Below are 13,234 nucleotides of genomic sequence, written 5' to 3'. Positions count from 1 at the left end.
GACCTTCAGCCTCTGGTTCAGAACAGGGATGGGCCTGAGACCATTTTGACTCCAGCCAAATGGCTCTTGGCTCCAAGGTATGCGATGGCTGTACCCCTGGATTAGCAGCCATCTGGGGGCTCGCTGCTCTTGGCTCTACCGCAGCACGCTCTTGCTCCCTTTGCTTTGCAACTTGCCGAGGGCTGAACACTTCAGCATCCACCTCCAACGTATCATCCACCCTTTCGTGGATGTCATCTAGGTCCTTTGCTTCGGGTCCAACTCACTTGAACCAGGAGACGTTCCTGTCTATGGAGGATTGGCCCTGTTGGACAGTGACCATTGTTCCTAGGATTTTGATGATCTCCCACACCTCCTTCTCGGATGAGGTACAGAACTTCCATCCTGGGTATCCGCCCGGCATGATCACCTTGTCTCCAACCACCAGGTCAGGGGCCAGGGCCCTGTGGGTGTGACTTGCATGATCATTTGTGATTTTCCTCTTCTCCAGAGTGGCCAGTATGTCAATGACCGCAGTGGTCCAGCTTGGTCCTGTGGGGATGATATCTCGGATGGGCCTCTTCATCAACAGGTCACTCTGGGCGTACCCTGTAGTACTGTGGGGTGTCTGCTTGTACGCTCCTAGTAATCGGTGCAGGCAGCACACCGCGTCCTCCCCTTGTTCCACTTCAATTCATAGCGCCCTGTTCAAAGTGCGCATAAATCGCTCCACCTCCCCGTAGGCTTGTGGCCACAGCAGGGTTACTTTCTGGTGTTTGATGTTTAGGCTACGCCAGTACGACTGAAATTCCTGTCCCTGGAACGGGGGCCTATTGTCAGTCTACAACTCCTTGGGGATTCCCAGCAGTGCAAAGATCTTCTTTAGTACAGACTTCATGTTTACGAATGCCGTGGACACCAGTTCCACGACTGGATACTTGGTGTGGCTGTCAATCACCATGGCTGTGAGGGGGCCATCGGGAAAACTGCCAAAGTCCATGCTAACACAGGACCATGGGGTTAAACATGGTTCTTCGGTGATGACTGGGGCATACGGGGGCTCTCCACTTGGTATCATACAGGAGTAGCAGCCTCTGACTTTGTGCTCCGCCCGAGGAACCATACCTTGTCCCTAAGCCTTGCTTTTATTTTCACTATGCCCTGGTGTGCTTGGTGGGCCAGTTTGATGACTCTCGTCCATAGGCTTTTTGGCACTAGGAGGATTGTTCTTCCCCGAAGTCGCAGGCCTTCTCCGCTCATACTTATCTTGTCCCTGATCCTCTAGATTTTGCTCATGGCTGCCTGGTCATCTGCGGTCAGGGCATTAGCGGCATCCAAGAAGTTGCACCGCAGCATGCTTCTTTGGCTTTAGAGAGACTAGTGCCCACTTGTGATGACTCCGCCCTTTATTTATTCCCTTGGGCTGCGTCCTTAGGTTGAAACTGTTATACAAAGTATCGTAGAAGCTGGGTACCAGCCTACACCCTTCATACAGTAATGCATTTTCAAACATTTGCCCAATAATGCCTAAAATATGCATGCCCCCTTTTTATATATTTCAGAGTATGAAACACCAGTGTATTTTGCTTTCACCTGCCTGATCTTCTGTACCACCGGCAATACTGAGAGAGGAGCACCTCATACGTGAGGACACACTTCAGTTATTACTGCAGCGCAGCCCCTGTGCAGCACCAGCTTATGAAGGATGGGCAGGAGAGAGGCACAGCGAAGCAACTGCACTTGAGGCCTGCCCACACTTCATCAGGACAACCAGTATGCTCCTACATCCACAACCACACGCTTGCTCATTCCATTTGGCACATTTGTCCTCCTGTATCACTGAGCCTGTGGGAGTCAAGGGCCCAGGGCCGCATGGCATACATAATGCCCCCTACAAGCTTTATGCAATGTTAAAACATGATGGAAATGAAGGGATACATTATGTAATGTAGGTACAAGGTTGTCACTTATCTACCTACCAGGAACCCATCTTTAAGCCTTCCCCTAGCCAGTCGTAAAGTGCACAATGCTGGAACCTACTTGAATCATGGTTACTGCAAGGGTAGCGTGCATGCACTCACAGTAACATACAATTTGTATGTTTAGTGAATGCTGTTTCTTCCTGTTATTAAACAGGCATTAAATCTCGGATCAGGACCTTTTGATATATAGGCCCATCAACACAGCCAGTATCCTGTGGAAATGTTGCAGTGTGGTAAATCCCAGCTTGGTGTCTTGCAACGCTACAAGACTGGTAAACCACTGCTGGCACTTCTTTTGCCGAATCCTTGGGCCTTGTCCCTAATACGGCCGCTTTGTCACTTATCCGGAAACCCGGTAGGAATATCCAAAATTGTGCCAGTGATTGTTCTAACTCACTGATTATTATTGGCCTGAGACCATTCCGCGAGAGCAGTCTTAAGGTTTTTTTGGTTCACGTAATCTGGAGATTTGAAGCTCAGAGGTTCTTATTAATACTGGTGGTTGACACATTGAGAGGCAGTCAGAGAGATTGCCCACAATTTGATGCATATTGGGTAGCTGTTTGGGCAACCATGTCATCTTCCAGTGAATTTACGTTCACACCATCTCCACATCTACCATGCTAAATGCTCAGTGAATTTCCAGCTCCCCTAGGTTGGAAAGAAATCTGCAAACTGAAGTACTGGAGGTGCCCACTGATAATAACACAGGCTGAATGGTTCATAGAATTGTTTCATGTGGCTTCACAAAAAGGAAATATGTAGAAATAACGATTTCATGGATATATTTATGGAGATATGGAGCGATATATAGATAATTTTATATAGAAGCATTATCTACGGTTTTCAATCACTGATACAAAAGTGTATCACTGGGACAATGTCAATAGAGAATTGTTTTGGGACAGTACTTTTGTTGCCCTACGCGGTCCCTATGATTAATGGACTGTTACAGCTTGATTGAGCTGAACCTACTGAGGTAAAAAACGACATCTAATCATCTATTGAAGAATACCAATAGTTGGATAAGGAAGATACAAAAAACTGTGATTGATTAGTTTTGCATGACCCTGCAGTCACCAGTAATTACAGGCCCATTTCTCTGCTCCCGGCCCCCACTAAAGTCTTAGAGAAGCTAGCCCATCAGCAGCTGGCAGCTTTCATTGAGTCCAATGGCTTATTGCATGAGTCCCAGTCTGGCTTTTGTTCCTGGCTTCAGTATGGAATCGGCACTGATTGAGATGGCAGATGCCATTCGCTGGGCGGTGGATGGTGGCTCTGCGGTCATGTTGGTGCTTCTCGACCTGTCAGCGACGTTTGATACAGTGTCCCATTCCATCTTACTGGATCGCCTTAAGCAGATTGGCATCCAGGGGACAGTGCTGGACTGAATCGCGTCTTACCTACATGGCCAAGAACAACAGGTCTCGATCCACCCTTTCACCTCCCCGCGAAACCATTAAAATGGGGAGTACCGCAGGGATCGGCCCTGAGCCCGCTACTTTTCAACATCTATTTGACACCGCTCGCGGAGCTCATCACCACGACTGGGATCAAGGGGATATCTTACGCCGATGACACTCAACTGATATTTACCTTCAGTGGGGTGTCAGCATCCTACTTTGACTCACTGAAAGATTGCCTCAAAAGTATTTCTGCCTGGATGAGCACTAACTTCTTAAAACTTAATGCCGACAAGATGGTGGTCCTGTTCATTAATCAAGCTGGATCACCTCCCTCAGCGTTATGGTGCCCAGCAGAATTAGAATCTCCCCATACACCTAAGGACTCAGTTAAGAATTTAGGAGTCAGGTAGGACAAAGACCTGTCCCTCACTACCCATGTTCAACAGGTATCCACAGCCTGCTTTGGAAAATTGAAAACCATTAGAAAATATATTGACTTCTTGCCTGAGTCAGCTCGCAAAACCGTTGTCCATGCAATAATCCCCTCCCATCTTGATTATGCTAATGGTCTCTACATGGGTCTGCCAATCGGACTGATCTGTAGGCTCCAGATAATACAGAATACAGCAGCTAGACTGGTCTGCAAGGTCCCTCTTCGCCAACGTATTTCTCCTCATCTGAAACATCTGCATTGGCTACCTGTAGCCAAGTGCTTTGAATTCAAGGCCCTTACGTTTGCTTTTCGGGCATATCAAGGTAGGGGGCCCAACTATTTGAGGAAGAGACTTCGTCCTAACCAGCAGGTCAGATCCCTTAGGTCTAACCACAAACGATACCTTACCACCCCCCGGTTCGCAAAGGCTAGAATGGGCGGTAGAACATTCGTGGTGGGGACCACTAAATGCTGGAATAACCTACCTGCTCACTTACGCTCATTGCAGTCCAAACAGGAATTTAGAAAGGCCTTGAAAATCTGGCTTTTTAGTCGCAATGACTACTGACCACTTTTTCTGCTGCTGTCCGTAGTAGCGCCGGGACACCCCTTCTGGGGTAGCTGTGCACTTTATAAATATCTTTTATTATTATTCATATTTACTGCATCTTAGTAGCCCAGCTATTCATGTATTATGTGATATTTGCTCATGGTTTGCTCTGCAATGTTTTATCTGTATTATATTACTCTTTATAGCCCAATTCTTTTTTCTCAGTCACTTCCTTCTTCACTTTTTATCCTTTGCTCTTCATACACATTCCCCCTCTTCTTTGGATGCTAACACATTTTGTTGTATGTACTGTTTCCTGTGTGTTTATAGCACTGATGATAATTGTGTCTGTAATGTGTAGCATTGTGTATCAACAAACAATAGAATGGGGAACGCACACCACCAGGCCAGCAAATCACTTGCAGTGTAGTTCATGGTTTGAATAGCCCTTTATTTCTTCCTGGTCATGTTTGGACTGTGGACCAGGTAGTTCTGTATCATATAGTCTATCTTTCCCCAACTTCATCAAATCCAGTCTTTTGGCTCATTAGCCCATGGCAGTGCATGATGGTCACAGCATTGCAACAGATATATTGGGTGTAATACCTGATAGGTATTTCACTTTCTGGGAGCTCCTCAAAGGTGTGTAACACAGATAATCTGAAAGTAGGTAAAATTTCAGATTTTCACAAAGTACTGTGAGTATCTATGAAGTACCAGCCACTCTAAAATTAATCATCTTGACTGTGTCAAAGGAGTATTGCCATTTTGGAAGTTCCTGGTCCATTCATGTCCACAAGATATAGGCGGAGCTGTTTTCCCTGAGAGTGGAAGAGTATTGCAAGCCTTTTGCCGATTTCCTGATCACTGTGGCTGTTGATAGCCAGGTGCAGACCTCTTTGTGCCTCTGTTGTGGGCACTCCAGGCTGGAGACTACCATTTTGTGACAAGCATCACTCTACAAAAACACGGTGTCTAGAGAACAGCCTGAAAAGGACACATGAATGAAGAACCACCCAAAACCGATTCTGAAAGTTAATATTGAGAATCTGCATATCCTGCCTGGTTTGACTAAATAAAAGCAGGAGGTGCTGACCTACTTGTTTCAAATCCCAGTTCTCTTCAACCAAAGAAGGGCGTGCTCCACAGAGTACTCAGGGGTATGCGTGCCACAAGAGCTGGTGTCTGCCTAACAGCAAGCTTCCAAGAGCTGAGAGTACATCACCAATAGTCTGGCCTTTCTGGAAGAAGTGGAATCTCTGACTTGAAGTGCTTTGAAGCCAACCTGCTGCTGAGAGAGGGAAGAAGCATGCCAACCAAGCAGAGTTGGGATCGGACTGAAGCACCAGAGCAGGTTGCCGCTTAGTGCTGTACGGATCCCCTGGCCAAAAATGATCTGTGTTCCCTGAGGCATGTGGGCTGCAGACTCTCAGAGCAGATGATTCCCATAGGAATCGCAGACATTGAACGTCACCACTGCTCACAAGAGACAGTGCCCATGGAGACAGTGCCCATGGAGACTGTGCCACTATAACTACTAATTGTGTGCAAGCAGACTGTGCCACTGCAAATACAAGCTGTGCCTAAGTAGACTGTGCTGCTGCTACAAGCTGTACCTGAGTGGGTTATATCACTCCAACGATGAAATATGCCCATGTGGCTTGTATCAATGCTACTATGAACTGTACCCGAGGTGGGATTGCACTGAGCTGCATCAAAGTGGACTATTACCTCTGACTCCACAGGCAAAATTCACAACTCATCAAAAATCCAGGAGCAATGGAGGGAAGGAATACCAAGAATTAGACCATGGCATCTCAGGCTGCCCCGAGTGAGGAATGGGCTACTTTCGGGAAAACTAAAAATTGGTTGACCCTGCATCGACTCCCTGGGAAGCATTCAAGGTGATGGTGAGGGGAAGCACTATCTCCTTGGTAGCTGGGGTCAAGAAAGAAAAACGTGTGCTAGGGAAAAGCTAGATAGTGAAATTGCACAACTAGAGGGGGAATTGTTCGGTGAAGGTGCCGAAAAAGTCAATAACACACTGAAGATTAAACTGAAAGAATGCATAGCCCTCGTGGAGCAGGCTGCCAAGGTCAGAGAAAGAACAATACGACATAAGATATATGATGTTGGAGACAAAGCGGGGAAATTACTCGCCTGGCTCGATTCCCGTCCACGAGCTAGTAGATTAGTACCCACACTCACAACGGGCCTGGGAGAGACGATCCATGACCCGCAAGCAATAGCGGAGGAGTTTGCAAAGTTCTACGAACAATTCTACTCCCCAAGTCAAACCTCTGATGGGAAGGCATCCATGGAACCCTTAGAGGACATGCCTCTCTCCTCCCTTAGCCCGGAAGACCTAGAACTTCTGGAATCGGATATTACGGAGGAAGAAATAACCCTGGCCATCAATGCACTCCCTTCAGGGAAAACAATGGGACCGAATGGCCTGCCAATAGAGCTTTATAAGATGGGAGCAACAAAATTAGCTTCCCATCTCAGAAATATGTACATTTGAGAGCAGGAAACTGGATACCCTCCTGCGAGATCAGCGATTGGCCACAATTGTGGTTATACATAAAAAAGGCAAATACAAAAGATGGCTGCACTTCTTACCGCCCCCATCTCGCTGTTAAACGCGGAAGCTAAAATCCTGGCGAACTGATGGCCTCACGACTAGTACAGATCCTCCCTAAATTAGTACACCCAGACCAATCGGGCTTTATGCCCGGCAGGAATACCGCACTAAATATCCGCAGACTACATGGGGTGCTAGGGCGCATAGATACAATCAGGGAAGATGCAATTATGGTATCACTGGATGCCAAAATGGCTTTTGATACCATTGAATGGCACTATCTGGAGAAAATGGGATTTGGGCCCAACTTTACAGCGTGGGTGAGACTCCTTTACAGTAGCCCACTGGCGCAGGTGATGGTAAACAACAAGACTTCTTCAGTCTTTTCTTATGGACGAGGGATGAGACACTGCTACCCCCTGTCGCCCCAGATTTTTTCATTAAGGCTTGAGCCACCGGCCGCCTAGGTCCGTGGTGATCCATTGATATGAGGTTTATGCTGGACAAGGGAGGGGGAGGATCGCATCTCTCTTTATGCCAACAACGTGCTACTATACCTGATAGATCCTAGGGCCTCACTGAATAGAGTCATGAACATACTTACCAACTACAGGAACTAATCAGGATACACCATTAATTGTACCATAATCTATGTACTCAGTGGAACACCCCCCCACGCCAAAAGGATGCGAGGCCCCAGTGACCACTGAGGGGTTCCGCTACTTGGGCATATATGTAACCACTGACCCGGCTCACTTTTATGACAAAAATCACTACAAAGATGAAAGGGCAACGTGCGTCATTGGAGGTCTCTTCCGCTGCTGGGCCGTGCGAAGATTGCTCTTGTGGGCCTCCTCGAATTGCCACACAAAAATTGGTGAGGGGATGGTATGACAGAGGCATTGGACATCCCGATATGCGTAAATACTACTGGGCTTCACATCTCATGATGATTAATCTATGCATGCTTAAACCCCATGACGATCCAGCATTTAAGTTGGACAAATACGTCCTGCCGGGTGGAAGATACGAGACAGCACTCTATGCTACACCAAAATGACTTACACTAACAGGTCCAACAAATCACACTGAAAATTTAGCAAGCGGAAAATAAAAGTATGGGTTGGAACAACAAAATGACACTTGCCTCCTCACTATGGGATACGAGACACCTGGGGACCCTTAGATACTCCAAATGGTTTGATAAATGGGACCTAATAGGCATTTCCCAGTTGGGAGATTTATGGGATCGGGAGGGGGTGAGCTCCTTCTTTGCCCTTCAGAGAGAATATGACCTTGCAGACACTGAGCGGTTTAGTTATATCTGAATTAAACATGCTCTCTTGAGGGCAGTCCCTGGGGCGGGGGAGACTCCCTGAATCCTCGCCACTTGAAGACAGCATTCTTACTGAGTACATGGACCATGGGGCGATCTCCCAGACTTATAAAAAACAAATTAATATCTCCCTGGACCCCCTTGCCCAGCTTACGCAGCTCTGGATACAAGACGTTGGGAACTTAGAAGACGAGGAATGGCAGGAGGCCATGTCCTCGCCCAAAGAGGTAGATATCCCTGCTCGACTGGTACAGCTTAAGATACTGCACCAACTTTATTATTCAGGGCATACACATGCCAAGTTCACTCCCTGGGTAGATTCGACATGCAGAAGACACTGCGGTCAAGAAGGCACCTTCTACCAAATCACCTAGGATTGCCCACACACTAAGAAATACTGCGGCCAGGTGACACGCACTATGGGGGAGACATTAGAGAATACAATATAACCAAAGCCGTAGCAATACCTTTTAAATATATGGGGTGCAACAGACTTGAATAGCAAAGAGAGAACATGGTAGGGTGACCAGACGTCCTGGTTTTCCCTGGACAGTCCCGGTTTTCGGAGCAGTGTTCCGGTGTCCTGACACTTTGCTCCAAATTACAGAAATGTCCCAGTTTTTGTGCAGTGCACGGGTTAAACAGAGAAATGTCCCAGTTTATATATAGTGTCTCTGCTTACTTGCACAGGTGCTGAGATGGGTCTCTATTGGGCTCTCCATTTCTGTCCACATGATAAAAAAAAATCTTACCGCTGCAGCAATACCACCCTTCTTCACTGCCTTCAAAGAAACCCATTATGGTACTTTCACATTCTCATCATTTTTGAGCTGAAGCTTTTTCAATGTTATGTACAACAAAGCCAAAGTTGTTGCTTATTTATCTTATGCAGCTAACAACAAATGACAAAGCTAATAGTCCTGGCTTGTTGAAGGTGTGATAATACATGTATTATTTATCTGAATACAATGACAGAAGCAGAATTGTTTTGGGACGGGACACTAGAGTAAGCATAGATTATTTTAGCTTATGTGTTTTAAGCCACACCCTTAATTACATCAGCCACACCCCTTTGAGAGACCCCCCCAGTTTTTCTTATCCCAGTTAAAGCCTGGGTACTTCTGTCATGTCACCTGGTCTCTGTGGAGCACTGTATGAGACTTCAGTGCGCTGCCCTGTTTGGGAGTGCTGGGAGGGCACAGGGTGCATGAGTAGTTGAAGGGAGTGTGGGGGGAATCTTTGGGTTTCGTGCGTGAGCGGTGATGTGGTCAAGTTACCGCAGCCTCCAAGCCAGCTTGGGTAGTATTTCTACTACATTTGAAGGCCTTGTGGCGACGTAGAAGCGGTAAGACGTCTGCGGGGGCAGTTGTCTCATGGGTCATGGTTGGATGAGATACACAGGGTCAGAGGCGAGCTCTGTTTGCTGTGACCTACAAAACATCCGTGCTCTGCACTAATCAGACCACCTACCTGGGAGGAAGCTGGGTGGTTCTACCAGACAACCAGAAATGCTGGCTTGTAATTAGTCAGTAACTGCCCCTAAAGAAAGGCACTCCCTAAAATGCACTCAGGGGGAATGTATTTGAGCACTATGATGTCATGGGTTTTACCACAGCAAAGAATGGATGCATACACAGTGCCAAGAGGTATTTTTAAAGCTGCTCAACTGAAAACACTTATGTGTGACAGCAGCGTGCATAGAGAGGTCATCACCAGTAACATACTGCATCTATTTTAGAGTTAGTCATGTACATGGGAAATGTCACAGTCCCCGTCCCCTCATCTCAGAGACAGGCAGGGCACAAGTCGGGAATACACGCAGGTACACTGCGTCCACACACTTTTTTCACAGGTTGGACACCGTCCACCCTGCCAAAAAGTTGGGCCCCTCAGAAATATGCTGAACTGTTCCTGCTGTCATTTTCAGACACCAGGACATGTTCAGCAGCAACGTGCAGGCAGGGAAGGGAACTTTTTATTTTCACCTCCAACTGGGCCATCCATTAAGGCCAAAGTTAAGAGGCCATCAGGCTTCCTTTTGATTGAGTATCATGACTGTGGTGGCTTGGAACCTCACACTTGAATGCAAATGCAATGGATGGGAAACAAAAGCACACAGCTTGTTACCACTTCAGAGGTACTTAAGAGAGGCATGCTTTTGACTTTGCTAAGTCCTTGTATATAAAATATGCATGCACTGTAAGAATGTCAGATGTGTTGGTCTGTCCCAGTATTTACGCAAATAACAATTTAAATAGCAGGGTGTCACAGCGCTTTATGTAACATACACATTGACAATAAATCATGTAATTGGGAAAATAAGTGTACAAGATGCATTACATGAGACAGTGAGGGTTACATGGCGTTGGAGTCACATGTCCTTCATAGCTCACTGTGCTATATTGGAAGGATTACAATTTATGACCTTGTAGTAACAAAAGGATCTCTGTGTAAAAAGCAGTAATCCACTTACCTATCTCCATAACATAAAAAGTTTTCATCTACATGTCACATGGTGTCCTTTGCAGGAGTCACATTGACCTTCTCTACTTCTTTGATTCAGATCTGGGACTACACAAAAGACAGATCTCTTCAATAAACACGTTCACCTCCAGAGTTATCTCACCATTATTATTATTCCCAGAGATTTACTGGGCACCTCTTCAGCAGATGTCTTAAACCCACATAATATTTTAAAATGCAAACTTTTTCGCAATGGGCCACACTAGGGTTCATGTTGGCCAAAAGAAACAACCGCCCACTTTAGAAACCTGGGAGAACAACCTTGATTGGTGTATGTTGAGAGAAACAACTGTATATTTGGCAAGGGGATGTCCTAGGAACCCGTGGAATGTTTATAGAGGAGAGATCTGTACACCGCCTCAAAGTATTGAGCATGATGACCCTATATCCCCATAATGTTCCTCTCTATGGAGAAGTCAATGTATCCATCTGCCCATGCGTTCTGTAATGTATAACCTGCACGACCCTCTGCATTGTATTACTTACCTATGTATGTTTAATAAAAAGATTTATAAAAAAAAATTAAAATGAAAACTTTGCAACGGAATAAGCAGAACAGATATACTGCCATGCTTCTCCTTGTTGCCAATTTCATTGTGGCAAGGTTTTTAAAACAATAAAGGTATTAGTTGAGGCCAAGATTTAGCGTCAGGATTGCGCCACTTTTTTGGCACAACCCCAACGCAAAATCTCAATCGTTAAATCTCATAATGCGCTTAAATGTACTCATAATATACCTGATGTACATTTGTGTGAGGTCTTAAAATCAGATGTTACTTCTTGTGATGTCACTTCCAGTGATGTCACATCCTGTGATGCCATGTACGAAGTCACACGTCTTTACGTCATGCGCTGTGATTGCACGAGCCGTGATGTCAATTGCATCCTGCCTAACTTGGTTAGTCCCCCCTTCTTTTTTTATGATTTGTGCCTTTGAGACAGGCCTATAGTCACAGACCATCCCACACCTCAGAGGCACAGACATGCCTTCTCTCAGCCCTCTCCTCATCTCTGAGGCACAGACAGGCCTTTTCTCATCCCTCCCCTCATCTCAGAGACACAGACAGGCCTACCTCCTCACCTCTTTCCGCATCGTAGTGCCTTTTGTCTCCCTTTCTCTTCCTTCTTTCCCTTTCCCTTCCCCACTTCTGGCATGAGGCAAGCGTTTTAGCCATTTTTGCAAGCTACTAGTTTGGAGGCTGTTCTTGGCATTGTTAAACTAAAAACCCAACATCCTATAATGCACATGCTGTTAGCTTAAAAATCAATTTCTGTCTGTGTCACACATCTGATCTGTCATCTGTAATTCTTCATCTGTGTCTTTGGAGGCAGCTGTCATTGTAGTCCTTTTTCTATGTCTACGACAGCTGTCAAATAGTACTATTTTTATGTGGACACTTATAAACTGTAGTCCTATTTCTATGTCTATGAACTGTCCCAGTTTTTTGTTTTGAGAATCTGGTCACCCTAGAATATGGGCTACCTTGGGATGGCTGACAGCCAAGCGTAACATCGCAATGCTGTGGGGGGCTTTGGAGGTGCCAGCACTTCAAACCTGGGAGCAGAATATGGACTGGTGAATGGCCACTGAGAAGACAATCTATGAAGCAGAGGCTGTCCTAAGAAATGGACGCAGATTTGGGTTAAATGGAACCTCTTCGGGGCAAATATATATACGCCTCCCATGGCCTCGTCCTGATCTCTTGTCCCCACAGAAAATGAACAGGAACTATGAACAAGGTCGGAAATCATGCCGTTGATCAGAATCATGTCAGATGCCTCATTCATGACCATAATGTCCAATCTTAGTGAATGTGTTGCATATTTGTTGATGTGCCTACTTTGTATGTTAATAAAAAGATTGGTAAAAAAAAAGAATACAGAAGCAAATTCGCCATCATTCGGGCACCTTTATCAAAACTGTAGCCCTGCACCCCAAGAGCGGTAGTACCTGTAGCCTGCATGCCACTCCCAGAAGGGAGAGTGAGGCTGACACATACTGCTGGTCTTCGCTGGCCCCCCCAGATGAACTGAGGGGAAACCACTGTGGTGAGAATACCAGTTGAGGACTGCTGAAGTGAACTGAGTGCACTATTGTACAAGAGTTAATACAGACTTGTGCCAGAACAGTGAGGAACCCACCTAGATTCTGTAGAAGGGCCACATGAGAGGAAGGAGAAAAGGGGGAGGAGGGACCTGGGGCCTAGACGCAGTGGCCCCTGCGCCATTGAAGCACGTAAGTATATTGTACCTATAACTTGTAAGCAACTAAAGCACTAGGTTGGACTGTCTTTTAATGCATTGCTGGGTGATTGTTGAATTCTGACCTTGAAAATCCCCACAATACCTCTCTGAGAAGCCTGTGACCGCACTGACTGAGAGTCCAGTGCTGAAAGGGATGTACTTGACTAAATTTGCAAAGCCACAGTAGGACAGAGCCC

The sequence above is a fragment of the Triturus cristatus genome, chromosome 3_2, assembly GCF_964204655.1.
Source record: "Triturus cristatus chromosome 3_2, aTriCri1.1, whole genome shotgun sequence".
NCBI classification, from domain to species: Eukaryota; Metazoa; Chordata; class Amphibia; order Caudata; family Salamandridae; genus Triturus; species Triturus cristatus.
This window is presented reverse-complemented; position numbering follows the sequence as displayed.